This window comes from Bison bison, unplaced genomic scaffold (assembly GCF_000754665.1).
Source record: "Bison bison bison isolate TAMUID 2011002044 unplaced genomic scaffold, Bison_UMD1.0 scf7180017864466, whole genome shotgun sequence".
Lineage (NCBI taxonomy): Eukaryota > Metazoa > Chordata > Mammalia > Artiodactyla > Bovidae > Bison > Bison bison.
The window spans coordinates 15,057,399-15,080,309 of record NW_011495027.1 but is presented as its reverse complement, the minus strand read 5'-3'; the positions used below and the strand labels follow the sequence as shown (position 1 = coordinate 15,080,309).

At 38.3% G+C, this 22,911-nt stretch overlaps 1 protein-coding gene across 1 annotated transcript in view; it reads left to right on the top strand.

Moving 5' to 3' along the window:
• LOC105003358 (dihydropyrimidine dehydrogenase [NADP(+)]) overlaps positions 1 to 22,911 on the top strand; it is a 469,109-nt gene that overhangs the window by 328,761 nt on the left and 117,437 nt on the right. The window lies entirely within an intron of this gene.

The following is a 22,911-nucleotide window of genomic DNA, read 5'->3' as shown; positions in this document are numbered from 1 at the left end:
TAGAATTGTTCTGAAGGAGCCTTGATTACAACTATATGACAGGTCTCTGAGCTACATTTTTATGAAACCTGTATAACACAAGGTCACATAAAGGAAAAAGATTGAAGTTTATAGTATAAAATGCCTCCAAATTCTTGCTTACTGTGGTGATGACTGGCATTCTTTCCAGTGGGAGGCTGGAGATTTCTTTATTCTTTAACCAGCTCTGGAAATTATAACATTACCTTTCTATTTTCAGACAATCAAATCACTGGAGCCCTGAATAATATGATGAAGTTTTTAAAATTAAAATCTAATCAGTATCTTTTGTAACTGCTTCTGCTATGTGTGTGGTTAAATCTGGGCTCAAAAGGTTATGTCCCAACTTTCTCTCTAACTGCTATTTTCAGAGAAATATACACTACATTTACATTTTGTATAATACAGTGATTTTAGCAAATCTTTTCTGAAACAACATTCAGTATTTTGCCTTTGTATTTCCTTTGTATTATTCTAAATAGACAACCATTGTCAGAAGACGTTTCTTGAGTCCTGAATGAGGGGAGGAAAAAATTATAATTCTTAGTCTTTTCAGCTTGTCACTACATCAATAATTAACTTTAAAAAAAGAGAGGCAAGTATAAAAAGATTCTTTAAGGAAGCATTTAATAATTCAAATGAATCTTAACTTGAAACAGGTCACATGAAAAAGAATGGAAAACAAAAACCCTGGGTTCTGTGCTTTCGATGGCATGGTTAGGGACTCAGAAAGAATAAGAGAAACATCATATAATGATTTACATTGAGATAGCCAAAAATAAGAGCTTCTTATAGATTAATGTGTATGAATGACTGCAAGTCCAATGACCAAAAATAAAAGGAGGGGGGGAATAAAATCTTGCTGGTTTCCAGGAAAATATTGTGATGAATGACTCCATGAATGGCAATCAAACAGAAAGGCTGGGTGACATTAATATTTATAATATTATAATTAGCAAGACTGTGCCCAAGCAGTATTATTAGTGTAACTAATCATATTACTATAAACTGAGTCTGAAAGTATTTAGACAGTGAGTGCTCATGCCTTTATCAATGACCATCAATATCCCAAGGTTGTTCATAACTAAAAAAAATTTACAAATAACTTTACGCTCATGCAATGTAAACATATCCAGTTAATTGTTTCTGACGTGATGGTTTTGATAGTTTATGACCATCTATTAAAGCATTGTCTCAAATATATGCAGTCATCGTGAGAGCTGAAATGGAAAAGGCTGCATTGCACTGCGTCATTTTGTCTCTAAAGGACTTCCACACTCATTTCAAAACTTACATATTCAAATAAAAATAGGTAATGATGGAGACACTTGTGTCAATAACATAAGTGGAAACTGATTTTCAGATAGTTTGAATCTAGGTTTAGACTTCATTTTGGTAAGCCCAGCCTTCATCAAAGTTGTAAGCGTAATTTCCAGTATTATCATTTGTTAAAAAAAAAAGGAAGATCTTGCCTATGTGATTGTATTACTAATTCATTTCTCAGCACTAAGTTGAGGAACAAGCAGATGGTCTGGTAAATAGATCTATGCCCCAGAGTCTCCGGTGAGGGCTGACATGACTCAAACAATAGGTGACTATCTCCTTTAGGTTAATATTCCTAATAGTGAATCAAAGCACTCCGGGTCCACAGTACAGGTGGCTTCCTAGCTGTTCTTTCCTGGTGTATGTATGTGTGTGTATCTTTGACAGTAATTCATATTATATTCTCATTAGCTAAAGAGTAGGATGCTGCTTCTTACCATGTTTTCATGCTATAGGGAAACAAGAGAAGATGCAGACGCTTTTAAAAAGCCCTGCTAGAAGTAGCTGGCTTCTTTAGACAGGAAAAAAATTTGTTTGGAAAGTATAATTGTTACTCTACTTAATCTTTCACTCAGAGGTCAGGCTAGAATAAATTAGAGTAGAAATTTAGAAGAAACCAATTACAGTGCAGTGTTTGAAGATGGAGGAAAATGAGACTTGAGCCATGGAAACAAGGATTTGGCCAAATTAGTCATGTTATCTTTCAAGTAATTAGTATATTTAATATATTCTCCCTAATGCATGCCTCACGTATTAATTGATTAAACTTCCCAAGCAATGTTTCTTCATGTGACTTTGGAAGAGCAAGAAGTCAGGCATTTATAGTTTGTTCTGGTCTTATGGTGCAAGTTGTATAAATTTGTGCCTGCAAGCATGAGAGTAGATTCCATAGGAAGGGCAGTCATAGCTCTTCTACACCACAAAGCTGTTATCTCAAACTCACGGTGCTTGAATACCATGTGGCATACATCTGACAGTGTAGATTCCCCGGCTCCACTCCTAGAGATCCCGATTTAACTGGTCAAAGGTGCGTCCAGGAATCTGCATTTTAACATCCTGATTCTGATGGAAGAACACAAAGATCCATGTTGCCAAGAGGACTGAAGTGAATAGCAACTGAGTACAGTCAGAGACTGAGAAGATAGTGATGGACATAACACAGCTTCTTTTGTAGGAGAAAGCTGGTAAGAAATGATTTTGAGCTGGAAGAGAAATGACATAGAGAATAGGGAGAGGAAATCCAGAGAAGCAGCACACTGGGTTCTGAATGACCAGTGGTTGAACATGCCCATTGAGGAATCAGGGAGTTAGTTCAGTTGTTGGATCAAAGACACGTAAGCAAGAAGAATTGTAACGCAGAGACAGTTGTCAAAGGCATGACATCCAGAGTCCATGCCTGACTTCTTGCTCTTCCAAAGTCACATGAAGAAACATTGCTTGGGAAGTTTAATCAATTAATACATGAGGCATGCATTAGGGAGAATATATTAAATATACTAATTACTTGAAAGCTAACATAACTAATGTGGCCAAATCCTTGTTTCCATGGCTCAAGTCTCATTTTCCTCCACAGTCAGCAATGAGGATGTCTGTGAGGATTAGGAAGTTGAGACTATTCACAATATCATCAAAAATGGAGGGGCATCTGTAGCCAAACCCTTTTATTTTATACTCAGTTACCTTAATTCCCTCTTTACCTGGCAAAAACCTGGCAGCTCAATAAAAGTGAAATGTTTGCTTGCTGTATGTGGGACAGTGGTTACTGGCAGAGTTCAGAGCAAGCCTGTGGGGTTTCTATGAGGCTTCGTCACTTATTAACTAAGCAACTCCAGTGAGTTAATTAATCTCTCTAAATCTGTGTCTCAAACTATAAAATGAGGATAACCACAAGTCCGCATTCTCTCATTAACAATTCTGAAACCAAAAAAACTCTGTAACCAAATGTTTCACATAACTCATTTGGCAGCAAACCTGGCCTGAACTGATATGAGGCTATTTATAATCTTTATTTATTCCTTTTAGAGTGAACATTTGCATGTTTACTGCAGAGAGACTAATGTGTTTGAGTCCAGGTTGCCACTCCGCATCTTGCTGGAGGTATTAGGTATAATGTAGTAAATGTACCATTTTTCTTTCTTAAAGTCCAAAAAAGTTTCTGAATTTTGAAATACGATTCGCCTTAAGTAGTTTAGATAAAGTGTTGTGAAGAATACTTAAATGAAAATGTAACTGCGATTATATCTTTATCCACAAATTCTTCTTTAGAGTTGGAGGCGAAGTATATATTTTAGTGACATTAGAAAATAAAATGCTAATATTTGGCATTTTAAGGTGTGAAAATAAGAATTATGTTGAGATAATTTGCTTGAGAAACATGGAAAAAATTGCATGCTAAAAGAAAAAAACAAAATTTTACAATCAGAAAGCATGGAAGGAAATGACTGCACTTTTCTGTGCTTAGGATAAAAGCAGAATTCCTAAGCAAGAGCCCTTGAGAGAAAACAACACAGGACAACACAGCTGATTGCTTGGGGTCTGTGCGCATTTTCACCTGCTCTTCTTTACATCTGGAGTCTTTCCAGTTCACTAAAGAGTAATTAAAGCATCCTCTTCTCTTTGAGTTATTCTCTGACCTCTCTGACCAGGGTTAATTTCTCCTTTTCTTCTTCCATCTGAGTTGCAACCAGTATCACACAGCATTTGAATCTCTGCATCTCTGATTCTTCTGCCAGACAGTCTTCCCCTTTGTATCCCAATTCCTGGGTACCCACTGATACTCAGTAAGGGCTTAATAAATGATGTTTGAATAAGTAAATGAATGAATAAATAAATGCTGTAAGAAAACAGCTAAGTGGTAGAACTAACAGTCAATATTTACCATGCATCATTTCCCCCATTACATCAAAAATGAAAAAAGAAAAATAGTAACTTTGAACTTAAAAGTCTTTTATGGTGTATGAGTCTAGTAAAATGAGATGAAAGAAGCCAGAGTGAAAAGAATGAGGTATGCAACTGAGCGACCTTGATTCTTTCTAGAATTGGCAAAATGTACCTGGAGTATAAGCTTCTTGAGGGTCTAGACCACACCGTGTGCCAGTGCCTGACCTAATGTTCATCATGTAGGAGCAACAGCATGGGAGCTGAATTGCTGAATGATATATTAATCACTCTTTTATTTTTTTAAATCTTAAATGTGTTATCTATCTTAAATGTCACTTCCTTTATGAAGTCATCTATGACTGTCTTCCTCTCCCTCTAGGAAAATTGAGTTGCTTCTTTGATAGCTCAGTTGGTAAAGAATCTGCCTGCAATGGAAGAGACCCCGGTTCGATTCCTGGGTTGGGAAGATTCCCTGGAGAAGGGATAGGGTACCCACTCCAGTTTTCTTGGGCTTCCCTTGTGGCTCAGCTGGTAAAGAATCTGCCTGCAATGCAGGATGCCTAGGTTCGATCCCTGGGTTGGAGAAGGGGAAGGCTACCTACTCCAGTATTCTGGCCTGGAGAATTCCATGGACTGTATAGTCCATGGGGTTGCAAAGAGACACAACTGAGTGACTTTCACTTTCACTTTTCTCCTACAGCCCTTTGTTCATATAACCAGTATTGCAGTTATTAGATGATCTTCTAGTTATATTACTTCTTGTCCATCACTGAGCTCATTATGAGCTTCTGGAAAACAGAGATCATGTCTCATTTATATTTGAATTTTCAAACACCTCGCACAATGCTCCATGTTTATAGAATTAAGTTGCACAGACTATCTGTGGTGTCCTTCTTTAGAAGAAAAAAAGAAAGCCAGTTTATAATTAAAATTCCAGCCAGGCCCTTTCAAGAATAGCAAGCACTTTAGAAGAAAACAGTAAACGTGCCAAATTACTTTCAGTAGGTATTAAAATATGATGAAATACCTATCAGTGATATTAATAAGTGAACATAATGTGTACTCATTAAAAAGCTTTCATTGGGATAAAATCAGAAACACTGTCTGGTGCTTGTATAGTGATTCATAATACAAGGTTTTATTTTGATGATAAAAACCAAAATGTGTGCATCTATATGGCCAGATGCATCCTTCTCGTGTTTTTAAAATCAAAAGGAATATGATTTATAAAACTACTGCTATGTAGTGGTGGTGCTTTGTATGTAGATCTCTATCTATTTACTTGTCTCTGGTATGTTTTTCAATACAGGGAACAACGAAGCATCCACAAGGAATATATAATGTCATAAGCATGACTATCACAAAAGTCCTCATAATAACAGTGGTATCTCCTGTTTACTGAAAACTTTAAAAGTCTTATGTCTTCATGCTATTTATTTTTTTGTGCTTTTCATTTTTCCAAATTGAAGTTTAGTTTACATAAAAATGGACAGATCTTAAACCATTTGATGAGTTTTGGCCAACAATACACCAATAAAATCCTTGCATCTATCAAGATACACAACATTGCCAACACCTCTTGGATTCCCTTCTACATTTTCCCAGTCATTATCTCTCTGTCTTTCCTACCACCAGAAGCACTCATTTCCATCAACATAGGTTAGTTTGCTCATATGCTTTAGCATGATACAACTAGAATTCCATAATGTATGCTTTTTTCTGTGTGGTTATTCTCAATACAGTGTTTCAGAGATTCATCCATGTTTGGGGGGCTGTAAAGCAATTTATTTTTATTGGTAAATAATATTTTATTGTATAAATATACCACAATTTGAGTATTCATTCAAATCAACATTTGGGCTAGGTTCACTTCCCCAATATTGTAAATATATCTGAAATAGGCATTCAGGCATAAATGGTTTTGTGAATACAAATTTTTACTTCTCTTGAGTAAAATCCAGGTGTGTAATATCTGCATCATAAGGTAATGTGTATGCTTTATAAGAAACCTACAAACAGATTTCCAAAGTGATTGCAGCATTTTACACTCCTACAACTGCAGATGGGTGTTTTGGTTTTTCCACATTCCAGCCAACATTTAGTATTCTCTTTCTTTTTCATTTTAGACATTTTAGTGTATGTACATGAGAACCATACTGTAATATTAATTTTCATTGCCCTGGAAATTCATGATGTTCACCACTTCTTTGTGTTCTTTTTACACATCCATATATCTTCTCTGAAGAGTCTATTCAGTTCTTTCCCCTACTTAAAAATTGGGTTGATTTTTTAATTAAATTTTAGAAATTCTATATATGTTCTAGATACAAGTCCTTAGAGGCAGAAAAGTATTTGACAAAATCTAGCAACTACTCGTCATAAAAACCTAAGCAATCTAGTGGAAACCCTCAACCTGATAAAGCATTTATAAAAATTCTATAGTTCATACTATATGTAATGGTGAAAAAAAATCAACTTCCCCTAAGATCAAGAACTAGGCATAAATGTCTACACTCACTACTTATATCCAACATTATACTGGAGGTCCTAACTACTGCAATAGGGACACAAAAAGAAATAAATGGTATCTAAATTGGAAACAAAGACTATGAAGACTGTCTTAATTTGCAGGTAGTAATATTGTGTACATAACTTGTAAAGCACCTGTAAAAACACTATTGTTGTTCTTGTTCAATCAATAAGTTGTGTCCAATTCTTTGAGATCCTATGGGCTGCAGCACACCAGGCTTTCCTATCCTGCACTATCTCCCGAAGTTTGCTCAAATTCATGTCTTGAATCAGTGATGCTATCTAACCATCTTATCCTGTACTGCTCCCTTCTCCTTTTGACATCAGTTTTTCCCAGCATCAGAATCTTTTCCAAAGAGTCAGCTCTTTGCAATAGGTGGCGAAAGTATTGGAACTTCAGCATCAGTCCTTTCAATGAATATTCAGGGTAGATTCCCTTTAGATTGACTCATTGGAACTCCTCGCTATCTAAGAGACTCTCCCAAGAGTCTTCTCCTGCAGCACAATTCAAAAGAATTCTTCCTGATGTAGCCTTCTTTATGGTTCAGCTCTCACATCCATACAGGATTACTGGAAAAAATATATCTTTGACTATATGGACCTTTGTTGGCAAAATGATGTTTCTTCTGTTTAGTATGCTGTCTAGGTTTGTCATTGCTTTTCTTTCCAAGGAGCAAGAGTCTTTTAATTTCATGGCTGCAGTCACTATCCACAATGATTTTGGAGCCCAAGAAAATAAGATCTATCACTGCTTCCACTTTTTCCCCTTCTGTTTGCCATGATGAGACCAGATGCCAAGATCTTAGTTTTTGAATGTTGAGTTTTAAGCCAGCTTTTTCACTTTCCTCTTTCACCTTGATCAAAAGGTTCTTTAGTTCCTCTTCACTTTCTGCCATTAGAATGATATCATCTGCATATCCGAGATTGTTGATATTTCTCCCAGCAATCTTGATTTCAGTTTGTGATTCATCCAGGCTATCATTTCTCATGATGTACTCTGCATAGAAATTAAATAAGCAGGGTGACAGTCAATAGCCTTGACATACTCCTTTCCCAATTTAGAACCAGTTCTTTGTTCCATGTCTAGTTCCAACTGTTGCTTCTTGAAACCACATACACAGGTTTCTCAGGAAGCAGGTAAGGTAGTATTCCCATATCTTTAAGAATTTTCCACTTTGTTTTGATCCTCATAGTCAAAGGCTTTAGCATAGTCAATAAAGAAGAAGTAGATGTTTTTCTGGAACTCTCTTGCTTTCTCTATGATCCAAGGAATCTTGGCAATTTGGTCTCTGGTTCCTCTGCCTTTTCCAAACCCAGCCTCTACATCTGGGTCTAGCTTGAAGGATTTTGAGCATAACCTTGCTAGCGTGTGAAACACGTACAGCTGTACGGTAACTTGAGCATTTTTTGGCACTGCCCTTCTTTGAGATTGGAATGAAAAATTAACCTTTTCCAGTCCCATGGCCACTGCTGAGTTTTCCAAATTTGCTGACATATTGAATGTGGTACTTTAACAGCATCATCGTTTAGGATTTTAAATAGCTTTCAGCTAGAATTCCATCACCTCCACTTGCTTTGTTCATAGTAATGCTTCCTAATACCCACTTGACTTCACACTCCAGAATGTCTGGATCTAGGTAAGTGATCACACCATCATTGTTATCCGTGTCATTGAGAACTTTTTTTGTATAGTTCTTCTGTGTGTTCTTGCCACCTCTTAATCCCTTCTGTTTCTGTAAAGTCCTTACTGTCTTTGTTGTTTATCATGCCCATCCTTGCATGAAATATACCCTGGTATCTTGTTTTTTTGAAGAGATCTCTAGTCTTTCCCATTCTATTGTTTTCTTCTATTTCTTGGCATTGTTCATTTAAGAAGGACTTCTTATTTCTCCTTTCTATTCTCTGGAACTAAAAATCAATAAATGAACTTAGCAGAGTTTCACAAGATAAAGACAATATACAAAAGTCAATTGTATTTTTATATATACAGCCCAAAAATTAAATTTTAAAATGCCCTTTACAATAGCATTCAAAATCTACAAAATACTTAGGAACAAATTAAAATTTGTGCAGTAACCACCCACTGAAAACTACAAATTACAAAACTATAAAGAATTGCTGAGAAAAATTAATGAAGAAATATCAATAGAGAGATATGCTAAGATGCAATTTTCTTCAAATTGATCTGTAGATATACGACAATCCCAATCAAAATCCTAGAACATGTATTTGTAGAAGTTGACAAACTGATTCTAAAATTTGCATTGGATTTCAAAGGTCCAACAGTAGCCAAAAGAATCTTGAAAAAGAACATACTTAGAAGATTTGATCTATCTATCTTCAAGATTTTCTATAAATCTGGAATAGTCAAGCAAGTCTGTTTTAGTGTCAGGACAGACAAATAGAGCAATGGAACAGATAGAAAGTCTAGAAGTAAACCACACATATAACCTCAATTGATTTTTGACAAAGACACCAAAGCAATACAATGGAGAAAGGAAAGACTTTTCGATAAATGAGCTGGAATTAATGGATAACCATATATAGATATAGATACATAGGTATTTAATGAACCTTCATATTAACCTCACACAGGACGCAAAAGTAACTTTAAATATATCACAGATATAAAAATAAAAAAAATTATATAATTTAAAAAATGTAAGTAAATATCCTTTGGGATAAGAAAATTGTTTAAGATACAAAAACATACTCGAAAAAAATTAATAGTTGCACTTCATCAAAATTAACTTCTGCTCATCAAAAGGCAAGTTAAGGAAATGAAAATTTAAATTAGAGAATTGGAGAAACTATCCATAATACTTGTAACATACAAATAACTTGTGGCCAGAATATATATATAATACTTTATTAAAGTAAACTGGAATTATTTAAAACAATTTAATCTTATCAACAAGTATATGGAAACTTAAAATAAAAATCCATGGTGAGAGACCTGCCTGTGGGCTGTTGCATCAGTCAGTTCACTTCAGTTGCTCAGTAGTGTCCTACTCTTTGCGATCCCATGGACTGCAGCACACCAGGCCACCTTGTCCATCACCAACTCCTGGAGCTTACTCAAACTCACATCCATTGAATCGGTGTTACCATCCAACAGTCTCATCCTCTGTAGTCCCCTTCTCCTCCTGCCTTTACTATTTCCAGCATCAGGGTCTTTTCAAATGAGTCAGCTCTTTGTATCAGGTAGTTTCAGCTTCAGCATCAGTCCTTCCAATGAATATTCAGGACTGATTTCCTTTAGAATGGACTGGTTGGATCTCCTTGAAGCCCAAGGGACTCTCAAGAGTTTTCTCCAACTCCACAATTCAAAAGCATCAATTCTTTGTTGCTCAACTTTCTTTATAGTCCAATTCTCACATCCGTACATGACTATGGGAAAAACCATAGCCTTGACTAGACGGACCTTTTTTGGCAAAGTAATGTCTCTGCTTTTTAATATTCTAACTAGGTTGGTCATAACTTTCCTTCCAAGGAATAAACGTGTTTTAATTTCATGGCTGCAGCTACCATATGCAGTGATTTTGGAGTTCAAAAAAATAAAGTCTGCCACTGTTTCCCCATCTATTTGCCATGAAGTGATGGGACCTGATGCCATGATCTCAGTCTTCTGAATGTTGAGCTTTAAGTCAACTTTTTCTCTCTCTACTTTCACTTTCATCAAGAGGCACTTCAGTTCCTTTTCACTTTCTGCCATAAGGGTGGTGTCATCTACATATCTGAGGTTATTGCTATTTCTCCCAGCAATCTTGATTCCAGCTTGGGCTTCATCCAGTCCAGCATTTCTCATGAAGTACTCTGCATATAGGTTAAATAGGCAGGGTGAAAATATATTTTTGACGTACTCATTTTCCTATGTGGAACCAGTCTGTTGTTCCATGTCCAGTTCTAACTATTGCTCCTGACCTGCATTCAAATTTTTCAAGAGGCAGGTCAGGTGGTCTGGTATTCCCATCTCTTGAAGAATTTTCCACAGTTTATTGTGATCCACACAGTCAAAGGCTTTGGCATAGTCAATAAAGAAAAAATAGATGTTTTCTGGAACTCTATTGCTTTTTCAATGATCCAGCGGATGTTGGCAATTTGGTCTCTGGTTCCTCTGCCTTTTCTAAAACCAGCTTGAACATCTGGAACTTCATGGTTCACGTATTGTTGGAGCCTGCCTTGGAGAATTTTGAGCATAACTTTACTAGCGTGTGGGATGAACGCAATTGTGTGGTAGTTTGAGCATTCTTTGGCATTGCCTTTCTTTGGAACTGGAAGGAAAAATGACCTTTTCCAGTCCTGTGGCCACTGCTGAGTTTTCCAAATTTGCTGGCATATTGAGTACAGCACTTTCACAGCATCGCTGTTAGGATTTAAATAGCTCAACGGGAATTCCATCACCTCCACTAGCTTTGTTTGTAATGATGTTTCCTAAATACTTTGGTCACCTCATGTGAAGAGTTGATTCATTGGAAAAGACCCTAATGCTGGGAGGGATTGGGAGCAGGAGGAGAAGGGAACGACAGAGGATGAGATGGCTGGATGGCATCACCAACTCTATGGACATGAATTTGAGTGAGCTCTGAGAGTTGGTGATGGACAGGGAGGCCTGGTGTGCTATGATTCGTAAGGTCGTAAACTGAACTGAACTGAAGGCCCACTTGACTTCACGTTCCAGGATGTCTGACTCTAGGTGAGTGATCACACCATCATGATTATCTAGGTCATGAAGATCTTTTTTATACAGTTCTTCTGTGCATTCTTGCCACCTCTTCTTAATATCTTATGCTTCTGTTAGATCTATACCATTTCTGTCCTTTACTGAGCCCATCTTTGCATGAAATGTTCCCTTGGTATCTCTAATCTTCTCAAAGAGATCTCTAGTCTTTCCCATTCTATTGTTTTCCTCTATTTCTTTGCACTGATTACTGAGGAAGGCTTTCTTATCTCTCTTTGATATTCTTTGTAACTTTGCATTCACATGGGTATATCTTTCCTTTTCTCTTTTGCTTTTTGCTTCTCTTCTTTTCACAGCTATTTATAAGCCCTCCTCAGACAGCCATTTTGCCTTTTTGCATTTCTTTTTCTTGGGAATGGTCTTGATCCCTCTGTCCTGTACAATATCACGAACCTCCGTCCGTAGTTCTTCAGGCACTCTATCAGATCTAGTCCCTTAAATCTATTTATCACTTCCTCTGTATAATTGTAAGGGATTTTCTTTAGGTCATACCTGTTCGTCTAGTGGTTTTCCCTACTTTCTTCAATTTAAGTCTGAATTTGGCCACAGGGAGTTCATGATCTGAGCCACAGTCAAATCATGTTCTTGTTTTTGCTGACTGTATAGAGCTTCTCCATCTTTGCCTGCAAAGAATATAATCTATCTGATTTCAGTATTGACCATCTGGTGATGTCCATGTGTAGAGTCTTCTCTTGTGTTGTTGGAAGAGGGTGTTTGCGTTCTCCAGTGCATTCTCTTGGCAAAACTGTTAGCCTTTGCCCTGCTTCATTCTGTACTCCAAGGTCAAATTTGCCTATTACTCCAGGTATTTCTTGACTTCCTACTTTTGCATTCCAGTCCCCTGTAATGAAAAGGATATATTTTTTGAAGGTTAGTTCTAGAAGGTCTTGTAGGTCTTCATAGTACCATTGAGCTTCAGCTTCTTCAGCATTACTGGTTGGGGTATAGACTTGAATTACTGTGATATTGCATGGTTTGCCATGGAAATGAACCGAGATCATTCTGTCATTTTTGAGATTGCTTCCCGGTACTGCACTTCAGACTCTTTTGTTGACTATGATGGCTACTCCATTTCTTCAAAGGGGTTCTTGCCCACAGTAGTAAATATAATGGTCGTCTGAGTTAAATTCACCCATTCCAGTCCATTTTAGTTCGCTGATTCCTAGAATGTCAACGTTCACTCTTGCCATCTCCTGTTTGACCACTTCCAATTTGCCTTGATTCATGGACCTAACATTCCAAGTTCCTATGCAATATTGCTCATTACATCATTCAGCCTTGCTTCTATCACCAGTCCCATCCACAACTGGGTGTTGTTTTTGCTTTGGCTCCATCTCTTCATTCTTTCTGGAGTTGTTTCTCCACTGATCTCCAGTAGCGTATTGGGCACCTTCTGACCTGGGGAGTTCATCTTTCAGTGTCCTATCTTTTTGCCTTTCCATACTGTCCGTGGGGTTCTCAAGGCAAGAATACTGAAGGAGTTTCCGATTCCCTCGCCAGTGGACCATGTTTTGTCAGAACTCTCCACCATGACCTGTCTGTCTTTGATGGCCCTACACGGCATGGCTCATAGTTTCATTGAGTTAGACAAGGCTGTGGTCCATGTGTTTAAGATGGGTTACTTTTCTGTGATTGTGGTTTTCTGTTTGCCTTCTGATGGAGAAGGATAAGAGCCTTATGGAAGCTTCCTGTTGGGAGAGACTGACTGAGAGGGAAACTGGGTCTTGTTCTGATGGGCGGGGCCACGCTCCATGATAACATGTTTTTGCTAGTTTCTTGAATGATCACTTGCAAAGCTAACCAAGAAAAGAGAGTACAAAGAAGATAAAGGTCATTTGTTTTCAAGTTCATCTTATGGCCTTGTCTTTCTTGTCCATGCTTTCTTCTCTCATTTCAGCTTTGTCCCTGCAGTTATTTGTGTGCATGTATGGGAAGGGGGGAGTTATGTTATATTGTTAGAGAAGTTCCAAATAGCATGTTACATTACTTTCAGTTACTTGGGTAATGATGGAATTAGAAAGCAGTATTATTGAGGTCACTTTCTATGACTGATTATATGAGGCTAAATATTTTTTATTGTTTTAGTTCACTTCATAGGACATGGCAAAAAAAAAAAAATTGGTTCCTAGAAATTCAGACTTCCCGAAATTAGTAAATCAGTCTACCTCATGGTTATTGTGGCAACTTGTTTACATCTCTAAATATCATCAGATGGTTTGAGTAGTATCTTAGGTAGAATGCTGAACTGCCAAGTACCCTTGAAGAATAGGGCAACCACCTGTTATAAATGGTGATTATTCCTATTTAGAAGCAAAAACTGTTGGGTAAGTTTTGATAGTCCTTGATGGTCTTGTAGTCCTGAGTGTCTCATCAGCTTATGAATGTGTAAGGATCCCACAGTGAAGTCAGTGCACTACTGTAGTAAAAGGAGCACAGTGTTTGGAGTCCGGCAGGTCTGAATTTGAATCCTGGTTCAGTGTCTTACTGCTGGATGAACATGCCAGCCACATGAATGCTGCAGTTCTCCTTTCCTGGAATGACACATTTAGACAATGATAGTGATTTTGTGTGTGCTTTGTGTTTTGTGAGGACTAGAAATCATATGTGTGATGTGTATAGCATATAGCAGACATTTGATGTGCAGCAATGGCAGTTATTGTTATAGTTAATTCTAATATAGCTAGCTAGCTACATAGGGGGTAATTTGGATATATGATATATTTGTATCCAAAATATATGTATAATCTTAGGGTAAATATGAACATTTGAGCAATGCTTTATGAATTGATTTATCCTAGATTTTTGCATAGATTTTCCAGCTGGTATTCATAGATTATTTTTATACATTCTCTTGGCCTTCTATTGATAACATGCTCTTACTAGGTTCATTTGAACTGGTTAAAAGCTGGTAACTTTGTCCTTTGAAGCACTCCCTTTCATAACCATGTAAAAAGTTCCTGAACAAATCAGTGTTTGCTTTCCAGGTAAAATGGAAAGGAAAGTGAAGTGAATGAAAGTATTAGTTGATCAGTCATGTCTGATTCTTTGCGACCCCATGAACTGTAGCCCACCGGGCTCCCCTGTCCACGGGATTCTCCAGGCATAAATACTGGAGTGGGTTTCCATTTCCTTCTCCAGGGGATATTCCCGACCCAGGAATTAAACTCAGGTCTCCCGCTTTGCAGGCAGACTATTTACCATCTAAGCTACCAGGGAAGCCCAAAATGGCAATAAATTTGTTAATTGGGGGTTTGGGCAGTAAATTGGTTTGAATGGTTCATCACTGGTCCTAAAATTGGTAGAAAGGAGGGGCCCACTTTTGCCCTCTATTTTGACAGAGTAACTGTCAGAATGTGAAGTGAACCATTAGGAGAGGGGCTGGTAGAAGTTTCTCATTTTATGGGAAAAGATAGTATTGCAGTGCTTATGACCAGAATAGCTCTTCCCCTATAAATCTCCCCGTGTTTTCTCCCATCTCTGGGGTGGGTGGGTTCATTTCACAAGGGAACTCTGATCACTTTGTAGAAATTACTGGGAGCACTTTGTAGAGGAGTGCTAAGCCCAACTCAAAGCTAAGCCCAGCAGAGGTATGTAACTGAATGGAAATGCCTACGTGGGCACTGACACAGAACAAGATGTTTCAGGACATGGCTTTTCACTTCCCAGAACGTGGAGCTTGGTTTAGGAATTTGGGCAAACATGAGCTCTTGTGTTTGTAAACATTGCACCCACCTTGTTGTGGTCCACCATTGTAGACCTGAAATAAAATATAAACCATATAACATTTTTACTGCTCCGAGAACCCCATCATGCTTTTAAAAAGTATAATTCCCTATTTTTTCTCACTCATTAAATTGATATCTAATTGCCAAGCACAAATGAAATTATTCTCTTTGTCACTTTCATGAAAGTAAGTGGTTATTCCTCATACTTCATCAAATATACTACTTTAATCAGAATGCATCTCATTAATATTAATTATATACTTAGAACTTGTGCAAAAGTGCTTTTCATCTTCAACACAAGTTACCCACATTCATTTTTATGGTACTTTTAAGCCAGGAAAAAAGATTAGGATTTCTCTTGTTCTGGGTGGGGACTGAGGATTTGTAAAGAAACCATTACTATAAAAGCATGTAAGATAAAATTTGAATTCAAGTACTATCCTTGAACTCATTCCCTCTACCCACTCCTAAGAACTCTACAGAATCAGTGAACATTTATTGCAAACCAGTTAGCTTTGTTCCTAATTTTATGGAATATCCTGATTTTATGGAATAAAGCAAAATATCTCTCTGTAACTCTGAGCTGTGCTCCTGAGAGTCTCCCTGAGGAAAAAAACAAAAAACAAAAACAGGTATTTGTTATATGTCTGTTTGAGCTCTTCTGTCCACTTGAATAAAGGGAATATTAGATAAAAGATATATTTTTCTGATATTAAGGGAGTCAAAGGAGTCAGTTTGATAATGCAAAGAGCAAACAGAAATTCTAGTTATATTCAGCTTTATACCAAGTTGTTTTAATCTAAGATTTGAGAAAACGAATTAAATATCTGCTCTTTGAAATTCAAAAGAGGGATCTGATTTACCTCCTCCCCAGAAAAATCAAACAAGACACACCATAGTACTTTGCTTTTGTATTTTATTTTTCATTTTGGTTTTGTATTTTTTACCTGTGAAATTTTATGCATTGTGACTGTATTGAATAGGGTTACTAAAACCCTGGAAGTTTAGGAAGGATAGGCAAAGATATCTTCAATTGTACTGAAAACTGGCATTCAATCTCTCAATTAACTAAATACATTTAGATATCCAGATGAAATATCTATCTCTTTTCCTCTTCTCTTCAGAAACCTGACAAGTTTGTTTGGTTGCCCATGTTGATCTAATTACCCACTTCATTTCTAAATCTTCTGTCCATTTCATGCTGTATAGACATTGGAAAGCAATCTTATTAGTGTCTAAAATCCATGCCCTGTACTAGTCTGTGCTTCATGGCCACCAGTGATCCCTAGAAATGTGTTTGAGAAGATGTGACTGCAACCTGCTCAGAGAACATGACTCATGCTACGTAGAGAATCCTTTGATTCTTGGAGCCTTTGATTTACAGCTTCAGGCTCTCTCTGTGAAGTAGTCTCATAGACCTGGAAGCACCCTGAAGCCTCACTCCCAGCTCTTCACACCTTGCTGACCCATCTGCTGTGGATTATTTCTGGATAATCATGTCAAGACTGTGCTTCTTGAACTTCTGTTGCCTTTTCTCTTTAAATCACTTTTCTGGCCTTTCCTGCATTATCAGTTTTATCCTATTTCATCTCAAACTGGAGAAGCGTCTCTAGATCCTCTGCTGGCAGTTATTCTCTGCATGTGCCCATTCCAACTGAGCTGTAAATGGTACCCATCATCTCTGGGCTATCAAGGTGGTAACCTTTTGGAGCCTAAATGTTACCCAGTGTTGCTAAGTATCTCTTTATATTTAATGTAGGTCTTAAGTGAAGGTAATGAAAGTAAACATGTGGCACTTGGGGTAATCCAGGCCTCCTAAGAATTATTCTAAGACTACTGTATACAGTCTTCACTGAGATATATAAGAAGCATGCAAGCTGATTTCTCCTCTGTTCATGCCTACAGAGTTTGTGGTCAGCATTGGTGGTGCTCACTAGCATTTCAGGGTTCTGTAGGAGAAGTAAACCTCTTTGCCTCTTAAATGTTCCGTATGACCAGGTGACATGCTTTCGTCGCTGCCACATGAGTGAGATGTGGCGTGTGATTCGGAGGGGAAGCGTTTCACAGAGGGCGCTCAGGTCTCTAAATTACCTGTCCTTTGCTACAGCAAACTCTGAAGACTCAAGTTGAGAAAGTGCAGCATAAAATGGATGGCCTAGATTGCTGAGTCGCTACATTGAAGATATCCAGAGATACAACAGACTTTTTTTTTAATGAGTGAGAAATCAGCTTTTATTGTATTAAGTCACTGACATTTCGAGTTTATTATTACCAGCCAGTGAGGATTAATACAGAATTGCAAATAACCTGTAGCTGTTGCCAGAGGATTGATAGCTCTGTAGCCCTTTGAAAAATTATAAAACGGAAGAGCTTTTCTTTAGTGACCTTCCCTTTTCTTTCTGCACCTCTTTCCACATGCTGGCAGCTGGTACCATAATGCAATTTCCCATTACATCACCCTACCCTGGGTCTGACCTCTTAGTAAAATGCCTGAAGATACTAGATAGACATTTATTCCCAAACACACAACAATGATAATTATTCCTGCCCTGTACCTGGTTATAAATAAATTACTATGAAGAGATCCAACCATTGGCCTAATCCAGCTGAGGAAATTGAGCAGAATGTGTGCCTTTCACAGAGCTTCTTTCTTGTTAGTAGTAAGGCCTTGGGCAACTTACATACTCGGTCTTAGCCACCATTTCCTCATCGAAAAACTTGGGATAACAGTAGGCATTCCATAGGATTATTGAGAAAAATAAATAATATTTTCTGAATTTTTTTCTTCCTTTCAGAGTTGAGATTCCAGAAAACATTGCCTCTACTCACTGTCTCATTCTTTACTTGCTTTTCGGTCTCTGATGCATTTAAATTATATTTCTGTCTATCCCCACCCCCCAAAATCACTAAAACTACTCTTGTGAGGGTTGCATGATATAGTGATCACCAAATCCAGTCATTTCCCAGTCTTGTCTTCACCACATCTTGTCACATTCCATAGTCAACCACTTCTTCCTGTTTGAAATGTCTCCTTTGATTTTTGAACACGCTTTTCTACTTGTTTCTCCCTTCCCTTTTATCAAGCAAACAATTGTTAGCACCTAGTATGTGCCAAGCATTATAATGTTGTCTTCCTTAAAAGGTTCACAGACTAGTATGGAAATCAGGCAATTAAAGAGTTATTTATATAATATGATATGATGATGACAGTGATATAGAGAAATGCACAGGATAGCAGAGGTATCTAGGAGTTTGAGGGTGTTTCCCAAAGTAATCTGAAATGAAGGTCTAGTAAATATCGGAAGAATACCCTAGGCTAAGGCAGAAAGTCTGCAGAGGCTTGGAGGCAAATAACATTTCTATGTGTGAAGAGAACCTTCCTGGAGTTAATCTTTCAGGACACCTTTCCTTTTTCTGGCTCTTAAATACGAACATTTGCCTATCCATGGCTCTCCTTTGAGAGCCTCCTCCTCTGTTATCTTCCAAATTTGTACTGTCACCAGAGACCCCGCCCTCTGGACCCCACACACCCATCTAGCCAGCTTAGTGGTGGACCTTGCCACCCAATGGTCCAGTTCAGTGCTCATCCTGCAACCTAGGAATGAAATAACAGAAGTGATTATTTTTGACAATTATATAAGCACTTTATAATTTACAAAGCACTTTGGCATACATTATCTCACCAGCTGCTTCCTTAATGTAATAGCAGCAGTGGGCAAAAAACCGTGTCACTGCCAACAGTGCTTTTCTGACCTTGGTATCCCAACCCCACCTACTGAAAACATGAGAGCAGCTGGATGGGAGCTGATTAGAGGCTGGAAGCTGACCTTGTTTGGGGACCAGGGGAGTGTGACAGCAGTAGTTGCCACCTCCACCTTCTCCATCTCCGGAGGGGCTATAGAGCAAGCCAGAGGTTTCGTAGCAAAATTTAGGAGGCTGCACAGAGAGCAAGGCTTCTCATGGGTTGGCTCAGTGCAGACTGAGGGTGGCAGGCATCAGCTTGTGGGAGGTTAAGCACTTATCCACTCTCCTCCTCCGTTTCAGATTTCTCATTTCTTACATGCATTAACTATCATTTTGAAAGTTTCAGTGGGTTAATTAAATTCTTCCAGTGTTGATGCTAAGAAAGCTGAAACATTTTCAACTGAGATTGACACTACTCAAGACATAGGCTTCACTGATGTTTGTTCAGTAACACTCCAATATGTCACAGGATTGCTGAGAGAACATCTGAGAGCTATAATGAGCTAAAAGTCAAGTACAGGGGAAAATATGTTCCAGACTGCTGCAGATGTTCTCAAATCAAATCATATTTCTGTGAAATGCCATATAGAATATTCAGCAGTTGAAGGATGCAACATGAAAGGACAGCTCAATTGATTTGCACTGTATTCAAAAATTTTATTTAGCCTAAATTGTATGAAATGTGGTGAGTTTTTTTTCTTTTTCTACTTTGAATAAATTAATAAGAGATACACTTGATTCTAATGAGCTTCAAGTATAATTTCCCTGGGCTAAAGAGGAATGCATTAGCTGGTTAAGTAGAAGTCAAGGCCTAAGAAAGAAGCAATTGAATAAAAGAAACAAGGTAGAGAGCTCAATAACAGATATTCTATAGCCCCACACCATTGTCTTTATTTTTTCATTAGTATTTTGACCTCAAGATTGAGCAGACCTCAATTTAATTAGGGGCTTCCACTGTAGCTCAGATGGTAGAGAATCTGCCTGCAATGCAGGAGACCTGGGTTTGATTCCTGGGTTGGGAAGATCCCCTGGAGAAGGGAATGGCACACCAATATTCTTGCCTGGAGAATCCCTTGGACAGAGGAGCCTGGCCTGCTACAGTCCACGGGGTCGCAAGAGTTGGGCATGACTTAGTGACTAGACCACCTGTTTAATTAGTTCGCCAAAATTCTGAAAAGCCTATCTGTGATGCTATGTTGATGGTGGTTCATTCTGCCCCTCCTGGGGAACTCAAAGGAAGCTTAGCAGTAATGAGTTAAGGAAATGTTTTGGTAGATGTATCTTTTGTTATCACCAACTTCTGTTCCATCACACAGGTGGTCTTTCACATCACTATAGTTTAGGTAGACTGGTGATTAGGAATGATATTCTTCTAAGTAAAGGACAGCACTAGGTAAAAACAAATAAACCCGGGTAAGAAAAAAGAGAAAAATGTTTAGGTGACTTTGGAAATTGCAGCAAAATACTATAATGAGATACCACTTCACACCCTCCTCACACCCACTGTAATGGCTAAAATTAAAAAGACTGATAACATCAAATGTTGGCAAGAATAGGGAACAACTAGACCAGTGGATATATAAAATGCTATAACCACTTTGTAAAACTCTTTGGCATTTTCTTATGTTGTTGTTGTTTAGTCACTAAGCCATATCCAATTCTTTGTGACCTCATGGATTGCAGCACGCCAGGCTTCCCTGTCCTTCGCTATCTCCTGGAGTTTGCTCAAACTCATGTGCATTGAGTCAGTGAAAATGAAAGTCGCTCAGTTGTGTCCAACTCTTTGTGACCCCATGGACAATATAGTCCATGGAATTCTCTAGGCCAGAATACTGGAGTGGGTAGCCTGTCCCTTCTCCAGGGGATCTTCCTGACCCAGGAGTCGAACTGGGGTCTGCTGTACTGCAGACAGATTCTTTACCAAATGAGCTATCAAGGAAGCCAATAAGTCCGTGATGCTATCCAATTATCTCATCCTCTGCCACACCCTTCTCCTCCTGCCCTCACTCTTTCCCAATATCAGGGGCTTTTCCAATGAGTTGGCTCTTCGCATCAGGTGGTTTCCAAGGCAAATCATTGAGCATCACAGTAATCCAAGTCTACGCCCCAACCACTAATGCTGAAGAAGCTAAAGTTTACTGGTTCTATGAAGACTTATAAGACCTTCTAGAACACCACAAAAGATGTCTTTTTCATCATAGGAGATTGGAATACAAAAGTAGGAAGTCAAGAGATACCAGGAGTAATAGCAAGTTTGGCCTTGGAGTACAAAATGAAGCAGGGCAAAGGCTAACAGAGTTTTTGTCAAGAGAACACACTAATCATAGCAAATACATTCTTCCAGCAACACAAGAGACAACACTATATGTGCACATCACCAAATGGTCAATACTGAAATCAAATTGATTATAGTCTTGGCAGCTGAAGATGGAGAAGCTCTATACAGTCAGCAAAAACGGGACCTGAAGCTGACTGTGGCTCAGACCATGAGCTCCTTATTGCAAAATTCAGGCTTAAATTGAAGAATATAGAAAAACACTAGGCCTTTCAGGTACGACCTATATACAGTGGAGGTGACAAATAGATTTGGGGGAGTAGATCTGGTCGGCAGACTGCCTGAAGAACTATATATAGATGGAGGTTTGTAACACTGTACAGGAGGAAGTGCCCAAAACCATCCCAAAGAAAAAAGAATGCAAGGGGGAAAAGTGGTTGTCTGAGCAGGCTTTACAAAAATCTGGGAAGAGAAGAAAAGGCAAGGGAGAAAGGGAAAGATACACCACCCAACTGAATGCAGAGTTCCAGAGGATAGGAAGGAGAGAAAAGAAAGTCTTCTTAAGTGAACAATGCAAAGAAATAGAGGGAAATGGTAGGATGGGAAAGACTAGAGATCTCTTCAGAAAATTGGAGATATCAAGGGAACATTTCATGCAAGGATGAACACTTTCTTATAAGACCAAACTATTCTCCTGGGTATTTACCCAAGAGAAATAAAAGCATATATCCTTAAAGTTTGAGGTAGATAAATTTCAAAAACATTATGTTAAGAGAAAGAAGCCAGACACAAAAGCATACTTAGAAAATAATTCCATTTATGTGAAATTTAAGTATGGGAAAAATAAGTCTATGTTATTAGAAATTGATACCAAAACCTCGGCTACTGTGCACCAATGCTGAATCAAATCTCAGAGACAGAGTTTTGGGTGAAGCAGCAAAGAATAGCTTTATTGCTTTGTGAGGGAAAGTTGGGGCACAGCAGGCTGGTGCTCCAAAACTGTGTCCCAACTGGTGGGGATATGGTGAGGAATTTGATAGCAGTGGTTCAAGAGTGATGCTGCTGATAAGGATCAGGGATGTTCAGGGCCTACACTCCTTTAATCTGGCCTCAGGCAATCTCCTGATGTACTTCGGTGGTTCTTGAGGTTACCAAACTGTGACCAACCTTCTCTATAGAATGAAGAATGCTTCACCAAGTAGTTAACATCTTCAATTTGTTGGGGGGTTTATTTATGCAGAAGAGCTCAAAAATATTGTTAGGTATATCCCTTGAGGCAGAACCAGGATCCTGTCCCAAGGCTTCACTGCTGTTTCTTGACTGCTCCTCCATTGTCTCTGTATCCCCTCCCTGCCCTGGTTAGCAACAGTTTGAACCTGCTGTTTGGAACTCAGAGAAGGTCATGGAGGCTAAGCCCATTCCCTACAAACAAGAAATGGGGACATAGAAAGTCTTCCATTCCCAGGAACCCCATAGGGTCCTGCTCAGTCTCAAAATCACAACAGTGATAAGTAGAAATTTACTGGAGTAAGGCATAAGGGAATTTTCTGGAGTGATAAGAGACACTGATATATAGAACAGTCTTTTGGACTCTGTGGGAGAGGGAGAGGGTGGGATGATTTGGGAGAATGGCATTGAAACATGTATAATATCATATATGAAACGAGTCGCCAGTC